Here is a 13,317-nt window from a genome sequence, read left to right as displayed (position 1 = left end):
CATGTGAATTCATTTGTCTTACCAGAATCTCTGTGTTTCTTCCTCTATTTCCCTACCCAGCCTGGCCCATGCTCCTGTGTGCCCTTGTGTCCCCTCCCTGGCACTGGGTCCTGTCCCGACCGACGCCCCAGGGTGCGGGATCCAGGCACAGTTTATGAAGGAGAAAGGTCTGGTTTATTTCCTTGCTCCTGTCCACACTTCTGCCCTGGAAGTTATTGGTTCATAGGGAATAAGGCTCAACCACCCACCAACTGGGAGCTCCTCCCTAGAGATTGACTGGCATGGAAGCCCCCCACACCACTCCCTACAGCACAGTGCCCCCTAGTGCTGCACTGGGACACTGACTGAGTGGGAGAGCACCCCCACCCTGCTCGCTGCAGCACCAGGAGCTTTTTCTATCTTGATCCCTGCTGAGATCCATTTAGGTCATTTGGGGCCTGGTACAATTAATAAAATCCTTAAATCTTTTTCAGAGTTTCCTCCCCCATACACTTCCTTGAAACCCTGGACCTTTAGGCATCCAGCCCACAATCTGTCAGAGACCTTGGGTCCCACTGGATCAGAGTCCTTTTCTTATGGCTCCTTATCAAGGAGCTGCCTTTAACAGCACTTGGCACCCCAGATGCCAAGGGACGAAGTTCAGCTCCAGGCCTGGGTGCTGCAGGCAGTGCAGATCGTAAAGCAAGCAGGCGTCATTGCTTTATTGCCCCACACGCCTTATCGCCCCAGCTTCCTTATTGCCGGGGATCTGGGCTAACGATCCCGTGGATGGTGAACTTGTGACTCTGTGCCAGTTTCCGGGTGGCTCAGTAGGGAAATCTCTCCTTTCCCTGCCCATGCCCCAGTGCAGCACTAGGGGGCACTTTGCAGCAGTAAACAGGATGGGGGGGCTCAGAGGGGGTGCTCTCCCCTTGCAGCCAGTGCTGTGCAGCCCTCAATGTCCCAATGCTGTTTAGGAGTGGCTGTGCTGCAGTGAATGGGTTGGAGGGCCATTAGGGGGCACTCTCCCCTCACAGTCAGTATTGATTTGACACAGTCTGGGCACGTTATCATTTGGGTAGCTCCATTCTGCATCCTTTATTCGTGTTTCAGCAAATCTACTTCTCTTCCTGTCCTAAACCTTTGTGCAGCTGCATCTCAGCGCCAGGTGAGGGATCCCAGTAATCCACTTTTGCATCCCACTGCAGACAGCTACATTTCAGCACCACACAAGGGCTCCCTGAATAAACAATTTCCATTTAGCTGGTGTTACAACTTCCACATTTCTGACCAGAAGTTTTAAACCACCAAAGAAAAGACTCCCCTACTGTGAACCAGTCCGTGGGCTTGTACTGAGTCCAGTGCTTGCTGGGACAAGATTCTGGAGTACCGTGTAGGTACATATGTAGTGCATACATGATCAAGGCTTGTGGCTATGTATCTCACTAGCAAGTCACAATGTCTTTGTTTTAAATTGCTCCTAGTAATTTAGCCCAGAGCTGGCTGCATCTCAGTGCTGAGAATCACTCTCTGGGATGCTTTGGGATGCTCTAGAAATATTCATAAGATTTATTATTAGGCTAATATCAGAAAGAGGGAGAAACAACTCAGGAAAGGAGAAAAGACAAAGCCGTATCTGCTCCTGTGTTTGTATGGCACGTCGCATCTCTGGGGCAATTCTTGGCTGGTCCCAAAGCACTTCCATGATAAACATGAAGATCAATCCATAAAAAATACTAATAATTGGTACTGGTTTCCTTATTCCTTCAGGCGCCTAATTCAGGATCCCCTGTCCCTGGCAGGTGACTATCTCTTTCCCCACCTGAGTCTGGCACACAGCTATCACCTCCCACCAGTGATGGACTGTCCAAGCATCACCTGGAGAAATGCTTCCCCTCGAACTCGGATCCTGAGTGCAGGAAGCCCCCATTGCACATGATCCCCTGGGGCTGGAAGTGACCGACCCTGCAACACAAACTGCCTTCTGCCTCGTGGGAGACTGCCCGCTGCTGGAAGGTGATGCCTATTGGATGTAACAGCAACTCCATGTGGAAGGTTTCATCCCTTTTCCAGTGGGGCTGCTGTTATTTTTGATAGGCTGTCAGGAGCATCGCATGGAGCAGAGGGCAGAAGGGGGGAATGTCAGCTAGAGAGTGCTCGGGATGGGGGATAGGAGATGCTGGCTCGAGCCCCACCCCCACCCCCAGAGGGTGTATACGGGTTAGGGCCTCTAGGTATTACTGTAATACTCAGAATAATGCACATACCATAATGGGGATCTTAAGCTCAATTGGGGCCTCTGGATGCTACCGTAATACTATTAATAATGCACACATAATTGAACCCCAATCTCAATCAGGGCCAGGGCCGGCTCTAGCAATTTCGCCGCCCCACGCAGGGCGGCACACTGCGGGGGGCGCTCTGCCGCTCGCCGGTCTCGCGGCTCCGGTGGAGCTCCCGCAGGCGTGCCTGTGGATGCTCCACCAGAGCCGCAGGGCCAGCGGACCCTCTGCAGGCACGCCTGCGGGAGCTCCACCGGAGCCGCCTGCCGCGCAACCGGCAACCGGCAGAGCGTCCCCCGCGGCATGCCGCCCCAAGCACGCGCTTGGCGCGCTCTGGCCTGGAGCTGGCCCTGATCAGGGCTTCTAGACACTACCATTCTACCACTAATAACGTGCACTCCAGACGGAAACCTGATGTGGGTTAGGAACTCCTACTGTTACCATAATACTGCTAATCATGTGCATCTCACAATGGCATTGGGCCCTCTAGATACAACTTTTATACTACTATTAATGTGCACCCCCTAATGGGGCCCCGATCGCAGCTGGGGCCTCTAGGAGCTACCATAATATTACTAATAGTGGGCATGACATAATTTGTTCCCCCTCCAAATGGTACAGTAATACTGCTAATAATGCACAAGCTTTAAGGAGGCCCAATCTCAGTGATACACTTCACACAAGCTGACAACAGCCAGTCCCATGCTGGGAATCAAGCTGGAGATTCAGAGGGCTCCGGCCAGCTCTCCCTTGTCTGTTGTTCTAGATCTAGACAGTGGGGCGGTGGGTGAGCAAAGATAGGAGGGGAGCTAGGGAGCCGGTTTTCCACCTGAAGCAGGGCTGGAAGGCGGCTCTGGGACACAGTGGCTTTAAGACTGGATGGGGGCAGGGCAAATAGGGAGCAGCCCCCCAAGACCCAGTGCACAAGACTATGACCTATGAATTGACAGCCAGTCCTTCTGCCGCCTCCTGGCTGTCAGTTCTGTAGGGCACAGGTATGTTCACCTCCATGACTTCAGCATGGTGATGGGGGTGGGTGTGCCAGGGAGCGATGGGTTATGTGGGGCTGGGGTGGGGGAGATGGGGAAGACCTGAGAAGGGGAAATAAACTGGATTCCCAGCAAAGACGTGTGAGGCTTCTTATTGGCTCTGCAATCCATGTGGGAGGCTGGGGGGAGCTTTTCACCAGCATCTTCTGGGCACCACGAGGTTAATGGTATAGCAGGAGTCCCAGCAGGAGCGGCGCCAGGGTTTTTGGCGCCCTAGGCGGGGGTCCTTCCACGTTCCCGGTCTTCGGGGCACTTCAGCTGCGGGTCCCGGAGCGAGTGAAGGACCCGCCACAGAATTGCCACCAAAGACCCGGAGCACGGAAGGACCCCCCGCCACCAAATTACCGCCGAGGGTGGCATAATGCCGCCCCCCCAAATTCTGGTGCCCTAGGCGACCACCTAGGTCACCTAAATGGAAGCGCTGGCCCTGAGTCCCAGATACCAGACCCCCTACCTCATTAGCTGCACACTCTGGGGGATGGGCAGGGGGAGCTAGGCTCTGAGACCGTGGGGGAACTCATATCGGAACACAACCATCAACCCCCATCCCAGGACCACAACTACTCACCCCAGCCTGAAACCCCTCCATCCTGAGGGCTGGTGCCAGGCTGAGGGGTGTGCCAGAAGCTATGGGTCAGGCCAGGCTTGGAGGGAGTGTGTGCCAGGAAGTACATGTGAAGCCAGGCTTGGGAGGGGTGTGTGCTAGGAGGTCTGGGTCAGCCAAGGTAGGTAGGGGTGTGTGTGTGTGTGTGCGCGTGTGTGCCAGGAGGTCTGGGTCAGGTCAGGCTGGGGGGGTGCTGGAAGGTATGGGTCAGGCTATGCCTGGGGGGAAGGGTGTGCCAGGAGGTCTGGGTCAGGCTGGGGTGTATGCCAGGAGGTTTGTATTATGCCAGGGAGAGAGGGGCAGGAGGTCTAGGTCAGGCCAGGCTGGGAGGGGGTGTGTGCCAGGAGGTCTGGGTCAGGCCAGGCTGGGAGGGGGTGTGTGCCAGGAGGTCTGGGTCAGGCCGGGGTGTGTGCCAGGAGGTTTGGATCATGCCAGGGGGGAGGGGCAGGAGGTCTGGGTCAGGCCAGGCTGGGGGTGTGTGCTAGCTACGGGTCAGGCCAGGCTGCTGCTTGGGGGGTTTCCAGTCCCCCGGCCAATCATGATAATCCGGTTCCCCCGCCAGCGAACAGAGTACACCAAGCCCTCCCTGCAGTAACCAACTGTATCCACCAGGGGGCGCGCTAAACTCGCGTTTGTCCAAGGTCTCACAAGACGCTAGCAGCAGAGCTGAGGTTAGAAGAACCCAGCAGTCCTGACTCTCAGGTGCCCCTTCTTCTGCTCTGATTCACTAGGCCCCACTCCCCTCCCAGAGCTGGGAATAGAACCCAGGAATCCTGCTGTAAGCAGTGGGGAAGGCTCCCCCTCAGGTGACACAAAGGGGACATGTGGCCCCTGCCCAGGCTGGAGTTTAGCTGGTGCTCCCTGGGGTAACGGGGTTCCCTGGCCAGCATCCCTCCCCCGTGGTCAGCGGAGGCTGTCTGGGCTAGGCACGGGGAGGAGGATATGAGCTCATGGGGTGTTGGCTGCTCTCTCCTGCCAGCTGCTTTGCAGTGAGCTCAGCACTGGGCTATGAGAGGCCATGGCTCCAGGGATGGGAGTGGGGAGGGGTTTCATATGATGGGAGGAAGGAGTTGAGGCTGGGGCTGCAGCTGCTCAGAGGTTAATATACGTGGCTTCCTCCTTTGGACTCCAGCCATGCTGGGGAGTGGGCCCAAGCGGGATAGAGCTGTGGCTCTCAACCTTTCCAGGCTACTGTACCCCTTTTGGGAGTCTGATTTCTCTTGCGTACCCCAAGTTTCACCTGACTTAAAAATTACTTGCCTACAGACTCAGACGAAATACAAAAGTGTCCCAGCGCGGTTACTGAGAAATTGCTCACTCTCATTCATACCATATAATTCTAAAATAAATCCATTGGAATATAAATATTGTACTTACCTTTCAGTGTGTAGTATATAGAGCAGTATAAACAAGTCAGTGTCTGTATGAAATGTTAGTTTGCACTGACTTTGCTAGTGCTTTTTGTGTAGCCTGTTGTAAAACTAGCAGGGGCGGCTCTTGGTATTTTGCCGCCCCAAGCATGGCACGCAGGCTGCTTTCAGCGTCTTGCCTGCGGGAGGTCCCTGGTCCTGCGGATTCGGCGGCAGCCTGCGGGAGGTCTGCTGAAGCCGCGGGACCAGTGGACCCTCCACAGGCAAGCCGCCAAAGGCAACCTGCCTGCCGCCCTCGTAGCGACCAGCAGAGCGCCCCCCGTGGCTTGCCGCTCCAGGCACGTGCTTGGCGTGCTGGTGCCTGGAGCTGCCCCTGAAAACTAGGCAAATATCTAGCTGAGTTGATGTACTCCACAGAAGATCTCTGTGTACCCCAGGGGTATACATACCCCTGGTTGAGAATCACTGGGTTAGAGCAGGGGGCTGGTAATCAGGATTCTTGGGTTCTATTGCCAGCTCTGGAAGAGGAGTGTGGTTTAATGGTTAGAGCGGAGGAGTGCTGGGAGTCAGAGCTCCTAGGTTCTGTCCTCAGCTCTGGCAGAGGAGTGTAGTCTAATAGTGTGGGGAGGAGGTGGGAGGCTGTGAGTTAGAAACTGGGATTGCCAACTCTCCAGGAATTAAAGATTATGTCATGTGATGAAATCTCCAGGAACACATCCAACCAAAATTGGCAACTCTGGTCAGGACTCCAGGGTTCTCTTGCAAGGCTCATATCAGTATGACCATGAGACGAACTGGATAAGTAAATATATTTGTGTAAGTGTTTGCAGGACCAGGGAGGATTTGATCTAGCAGAACATATGGGAGTATCTAGAGGCCCTGATCAAAATCAGGGCCCTCGTCAGGCCAGGCACCACACCGGCAAAATTGGGGCCCCTATTGTGCCAGGCACTATCCAGAAACACAGTCTCTGCCATGAAGAGCTCACAGTCAGGGCTGCCTCCATCTTTTTTGCCTCCCCAAGCAGTGAAGAGGAGGGGGGGAAAGCTGATCGGTGGCAGTTCAATCGCGCCGCTTCATTCTTTGGCAGCAATTTGGTGACAGCTCAAAGAGGAGGAGAGGGACTGAGGATCCTGCCGCCGAATTGCCACCAAAGACCTGGACGTGCTGCCCCTTTCCATTGGCTGTTCCTTCACTGGTGTCTGGAGCTGGCCCTGCTCACAGTCTAAGCAGACCAAGCCAAGATTATTCCACCCCATTTTACCTCTGGGGAAATGGAGGCACAGTGTCTGACCCAAGGTCACACAGGCAGTTTTTAGCAGAGATGAGACTAGAACCTAGCTTGTCTAGCTCCCCATAGACTCTAGGACTGGAAGGGACCTCAAGAGGTCATCAAGTCCAGTCCCCTGCCCTCATGGCAGGACCAAATACTGTCTAGACCATCCCTGATAGACATTTATCTAACCTACTCTTAAATATCTCCAGAGATGGAGATTCCATAACCTCCCTAGGCAATTTATTCCAGTGTTCAACTACCCTGACATCAAACATCATAACCACAAGCTCATCCTTTAATAGCCTGGGCATAGGGCTAATTGTTCCCACCAACTGTCCTCTGCCAGTGCTGACCATGGAATGAGAGCTGTCCTGAGACATCATCCGGAGCCAGGATTTTATGGAGGAAGCAGCCATTCTGCCGGGCAAACACCCCAGCTTTGTTTACAAGGTGTGACCAGCCAGATGGGCTAGGGAGAGGGAGCAGTAGAAGCAGGAGCAGAGCCAGTGAAACAGCTGAGAAGGGGGAGGTGTTGCAGTGGAGAAGGCTCTTGCACCTTGCTCTATGCTAATACCCCCTCAGACTCCTCTGCATTCACTGTAGTGTCCCTGTGCCCCAGGGCCCTTGATCTCCCTCTCCTCGCATATCAATGCTCTCCACTTTCTCCATCGACTGGGTGCAAGAGCCCTCTTCTCTGGAGCTACAGCACGCCATGCTTGGGGAGAAGGGCATGCAAGAGCTTCTTTCACTGCAGCCCCCACCCTCACTTTCTCTAGGATCTGGATTATTTCACTCCGAGAGAAGCTCTGAGTTTGGGACTCTGCCAGCATCATGATAAGTGTTAAGGCTGGGTCTCTTCTGTTTTCAGAGAGGAAGCATATTAGCATGTTACATGAACAGGGGAGCATTTGCTGTTCAGGCAGGGAAGTTTCCTGGTTTTCAGAGCTTGTTAGGGAGTCTAGACTCCTGAGTTCTGCCCTCAGCTCTGGGAGAGAAAGCGTTAGGGCTCCTGAGTTCTATTCCCAGGTCAGGGAGAACACTGCTCACCCCCTGCTGAGTGCATATGGCCTGCAGGAGCCTAGCTTCTGAGCAGATGTTGTAGGGGTTGGGACTCTGCCTAAGACCCTATTGTCTGAATCTCACTCCATGGTCATTTTCTAATTAGATGGAGTCTTCTGTCTCCCTCCGAGCTGGTACTTTCCCCTACAGGTGGGGACATTAACCCCAAAGTCGAAGCCAAATCCTAACACACTCAGTCCCATGCTGCCTCCCTTCAGTTGGACACAGGGTCATCCTTCACTTCCTGTCTTAAACTGATGCTGCATGCAGCAGCCCCCTGTCCCCCACCCCAGAGGCTGCTGCAACTCAGCATTAGGTGAGGGGCCCCTGTGTAACTAGCCCCCCACATTCCACCCCAAAGGTGGCTGCATCTCCTCACCAGGTATGGGAATCCCTGGATACTCACAGTGGCCCACCCCTACAGCTGGGATCCCTTTATAAACAACACCCGACCCCAAGCCAGGGGTGGGTGTATCTCAGCCTCCACAAAGTTCAGCTGAATACTTGAGGGGGCGGGAGAGGGGAATGACAGGGCATGAGAATTGCAAAAGCCTTTTGCAGTCCCGGAGGGGTCAGTGAGAAGCACAAACAGGGAGTGGTCAAGCCTGAATTCTTCGGCTGGTTGGAATGTGAGCCAGGAGGGTGAATGGCTGGGCAGGGTTTGAGGAATCGTTGCCATGATCCTCTCCCTGTGAGTCTTTGGTTTTTACTGCCTGCTTTCCCACTCCTTCCCCAGCTCTGCCATGAGCTACAGTTTTTCTTTGCTTGGGAACCTGGACAGCAAACTTTTAATAGCGGAAAAAATGAGGCACCGGCCCCTTAAGGGGAATCCGCAGCCTCTCTCCTCCTGTTCTCCCTTATTTGGAAGGACAACTGGGCTGATTTTGTTCTGGTTTCTTGGCTTGGGTTCTCAGAGGCATTTTTAGCCATTGGTATTTAATCCCCAAGCAGCCCAATGGCATCCCCCATTCCCACAGCCAGCTGGAGGGGTCCGCTGGGACAAAGGCTGGTGCAATGAGATCTCTTTGGAGTAGGGCTTTGCAAAGAGCATTGTGTCACGGAGTATGGGGGAGTCCGGTCTTGCACCCCTCTTCCTGGGACTCACAGTGACTTTCAGCCAGCCGGTAAAACAGAAGGTTTATTGGACAACAGGAACGCAGGCTACAGCAGAGCTTGTAGACACAACCAGGACCCCTCAATCAAGTCCTTCTGGGGGTTCAGGAAGCTTAGTTCCCAGCTTGGGATTCCCTGAATTCCAACCACCCAGCCCAAAACCGAAACTGAACTAACCCCCTTCAGCCGACTCCTTCCTTTGTCCGGGTTCCTGGGCAAAGGTGCTGACCCCCTCCCCCCCACCTGCCTCAGGTTACAGGCTTAGGTCCTGTCCCTCACCTAAAGTCCTCCCTGGCTCTCCCATCCCCCACACAGACAGTCCCTACTGCATCACACATTGCTTGCAAAGCTAGCCCTTTAATGTGGTTACAGACATGGATATGGTTGGGCTGGATCAGACCCATGGGCCCACCCAGCCCAGTATCCTGTCTCCAACATTAGCCATCATCAGACGCTTTGAGGGAACGTGCAAGAAAACTCTGTAATGCACAAGCATGGAGCAGCTGGCCCCATGGGCCAGCAGTCAGGTCAATTCTCTTTCCATTCCAAGGGACAGTAATAAATGTAACCCCAGGGTGGGCAGTGGAGCGTAGAGCCCCAGCACAGGATTGTTCTATATAGCTCACGCCTCCCGAGAAGGGCAGTGTGGTCTAGTGGGTAGGGCTGAGGTTTGGGACACCTGTTTTCTAGTCCTGGCTCTGCTATGCGACCTTGAGCAACATTCCTTTTCTCTTTTGTATCCCCTTCTGCTGGTATTGTAAACTCTTTGGGGCAGGGACGGTCTCTCACTCTGTTTGTATGTGCAGTGCCTGGCACACTGGGGGCCCCCATCCTGGTCAGGGTCTCTGCAGAGCCTAGCACAATGGAGGCCTCAATTTTTGTTAGGGTCTGTCCAGTGCCTGGCCTGACACTACTCCAGTCTCAACTGAGACTTCTAGTTACTACTGACAGGTTCAGAGGAGCAGCCATGTTAGTCTGTATTCGCAAAAAGAACAGGAGTACTTGTGGCACCTTAGAGACTAACAAATTTATTTGAGCAGAAGCTTTCATGGGCTAAAACCCACTTCATCAGCTACATGCAGTGGACAATACTGTAGGAAGATATATATATATACACAGAGAACATGAAACAATGGTGTTACCATACACACTATAAAGGGTACGTCCAGACTACCTGCCGTATCGGCAGGTAGCGATCGATTTTTCAGGGATTGATATATCGCGTCTCATCTAGACGCGATATATCGATCCCCTAATGCACGCCCGTCGACTCTGGAACTCCACCGGAGCGAGCGGCGGTAGCGGAGTCGACGGGGGAGCCGCGGACATTGATCCCACGCCATGAGGACCCGAGGTAAATTGACCTAAGATACTTCGATTTCAGCTACACTATTCATGTAGCTGAAGTTGAGTATCTTAGATAGATACCCCCCCCTCCCCCCAGTGTAGACCAGTCCAAAGAGAGTGATCAGTTAAGGTGAGCTATTACCAGCAGGAGAGAAAAAAAACTTTTTGTAGTGGTAATTAAAATGGCCTATTTCCAGCAGTTGACAAGAAGGTGTGAGGCACTGTAGGGAGAAAAAATAAACATGGGGAAATAGTTTTATTTTGTGTAATGACCCATCCACTCCCAGTCTTTATTCAAGCCTAATTTAATGGCATTCAATTTGCAAATTAATTCCAATTCTACAGTCTCTCATTGGAGTCTGTTTTTGAAGGTTTTTTGTTGTAATATTGCAACTTTTTAGATCTGTAATTGAGTGACCAGGGAGATTGAAGTGTTCTCCAACTGGTTTTTTGAATATTATAATTCCTAACATCTGATTTGTGTCCATTTATTCTTTTACGTAGAGACTGTCCGGTTTGGCGAATGTACATGGCAAAGGGGCATTGCTGGCACATGATGGCATATACCACATTGGTAGATGTGCAGGTGAACGAGCCTCTGATATTGTGGCTGATGTGATTACGTCCTATCATGGTGTCCCTTGAATAGATTTGTGAGCAGAGTTGGCAACAGGCTTTGTTGCAAGGAAAGGTTCTTGGGTTAGCGCTTTTGTTGAGTGTTGTGTTGTTGCTGGTGAGTATTTGCTTCAGGTTTGGAGGCTGTCTTTAAGCAAGGACTGGCCTGTCTCCCAAGATCTGTGAGAGTGATGGACCTTCCTTCAGGATAGATTGTAGATCCTTGATGATGCGCTGGAGAGGTTTTAGTTGGGGGCTGAAGATGACGGCTAGTGGCGTTCTGTTACTTTCTTTGTTGGTCCTGTCCTGTAGTAGGTGACTTCTGGGTACTCTTCTGGCTCTGTCAATTTGTTTCTTCACTTCAGCAGGTGGGTATTGTAGTTGTAAGAATGCTTGATAGAGATCTTGTAGGTGTTTGTCTCTGTCTGAGGGGTTGGAGCAAATGCAATTGTATCGTAGAGCTTGGCTGTAGACAATGGATTGTGTGGTGTGGTCTGGATGAAAGCTGGGGGCATGGTAAGTATGAAAGTATGGTAAGAAAGCTGGTAAGTGTAGCGGTCAGTAGGTTTCCGGTATAGGGTGCTGTTCATGTGACCATCACTTATTAGTACTGTAGTGTCCAGGAAGTGGATCTCTTGTGTGGACTGGTCCAGGCTGAGGTTGATGGTGGGGTGGAAATTGTTGAAATCATAGTGGAATTCCTCAAGGACTTCTTGACAGCTCTGGGGTCCCCCACCTGCCCATGCAGCTCAGAGTTTCCGGGTCTCCCCACTGTCCACGGAGGCTGGGAAACTGTGAGGGCCCCCACTGCCCATGGTGACTGAGACCTGTGGGGCCTCCCATCATCTGCAGAGCTCCAGGGCCCCGCCAGCTCACAGCTCCATCCCTGCCACCCTGGGGCTGAAGCAGAATATGTCACAGAGGTCTCTGGAAGTCATGGAATCTGTGACCACTGTGATGTAATCTTAGCCTTATTGACAGGCCTCTTCAAAAGGGTCCATATCTCTCCATCTGGAATAGACTGGCCTTGTCAAGGTTTCTCTGGCTTTTCAACCCAGAACAACAAAATGGCTGTTAGGATGTAAAATGGGAACCAGCCTGTAAAAATGGAAGTCATTTCACAAAGCAGACTTCACAATGTGATCTCCCCCTGTCAGTCAGGATGCCTGGGTTCAGTTCCTGGCTGTACCCTAGACACTTATTTTGGGCCAGGGTTTCAAGCCCTGATCTTTATGGAAAATATGCAAAGCCCTACTCCAAAGAGAAGGCCAATTCTTTTGGTGCCTAAAGGGGGGCCCATAATTGCTCTGTGCCTCAGTTTTCCCTCTCTGCAAAATGGGGATAATGGTACATCCCTATTTCACAGTGGGGAGTGCAAGGATAAATACACTAACATTGGCAAGGTGGTTAGATGCTACAGTCACGGGGGCATGTAAGTACATAAGAACGGAAATACTGGGTCAGACCAATGGTCCGTCTAGCCCCATATCCTGTGACAGTGGCCAGTACTAGATGCTTCAGAGGGAATGAACAGAACGGGCAATTACAGAATGATCTATCCCCTGTCATTCAGTCCCAGCTTCTGGCAGTCAGAGACTTGGGGACATGGGTTGCATCCCTGACCATCTTGGCTAAATAGCCATTGAGGGACCTATCCTCCATGAGATCAGGGCCGGCTCCACACACCAGCTCAGCAAGCAGGTGCTTGGGGCGGCCAAGGGGAAGAGGCAGCACGTCGGGCTCTTTGGCGCTAATTTGGCAGCAGGTCCCTCAATCCCTTTCGGAGGGAAGGATCTGCTGCCGAATTGTCACCAAAGAAGAAAACAGCGCAGTGGAGCTGCCATCGATCATGATTGCAGCTTTTTTTTTTTTTTTTTTCCGCTTAGAGTGGCAAAAACCCTGGAGCCGGCCCTGCGTGAGATCATCAAATACTTTTTATAATCCAGTTATAGTTGTGATCTTCACAACCTCCCTGGCAATAAATTCCTCAGGTTGACTGTGCGTTGTGTGAAGAAATACTTAATTTTGTTTGTTTTAAACCTGCTGCTTATTCATGTCATTGGGTGGCTTCCTTATTCACTTTCTCCACATCATTGATTATTTTATTGATCTCTCTTGTAGCCCCCTCTTAGTCGCCTCTTTTCCAAGCTGAACAATCCTAGTCTTTTTATTCTCCCCTCGTACAGAAGCTGCTCCATCCCCCTAATCATTTTTGTTTCCCTTCTCTGTACTTTTTTTCCAATTCTAATACAGCTTTTTTGGGATGTGGTGATCTGAACTGCATGCAGTATTCAAGGTGTGGGCATCCCGTGGATTTATATAGTGACATTATGATATTTTCTGCCTTATTACAGTTCCTAACATTCCGTTAGCCTTTTTGACTCCTGCACATTGAATAGATCTTTTCAGAGAACTATCCACAATCACTCCCAGATCTTTCTTGAGCGGTAACAGCTAATTTAGATCCCATCATTTTGTATGTATAGTTGGGAAAATGTTTTCCAATGTGCATTACTTTGCATTTATCAACACCAAATTTCATCTGCCGTTTTGTTGCCCAGTCACCCAGTTTTGTGAGATCCCTTTGTAGCTCTTCGGAGTCTGGCTGGGTCTTAACTCTCAT

Source organism: Chelonoidis abingdonii, chromosome 17 (genome assembly GCF_003597395.2).
Source record: "Chelonoidis abingdonii isolate Lonesome George chromosome 17, CheloAbing_2.0, whole genome shotgun sequence".
NCBI lineage: Eukaryota > Metazoa > Chordata > Testudines > Testudinidae > Chelonoidis > Chelonoidis abingdonii.
This window is presented reverse-complemented; position numbering follows the sequence as displayed.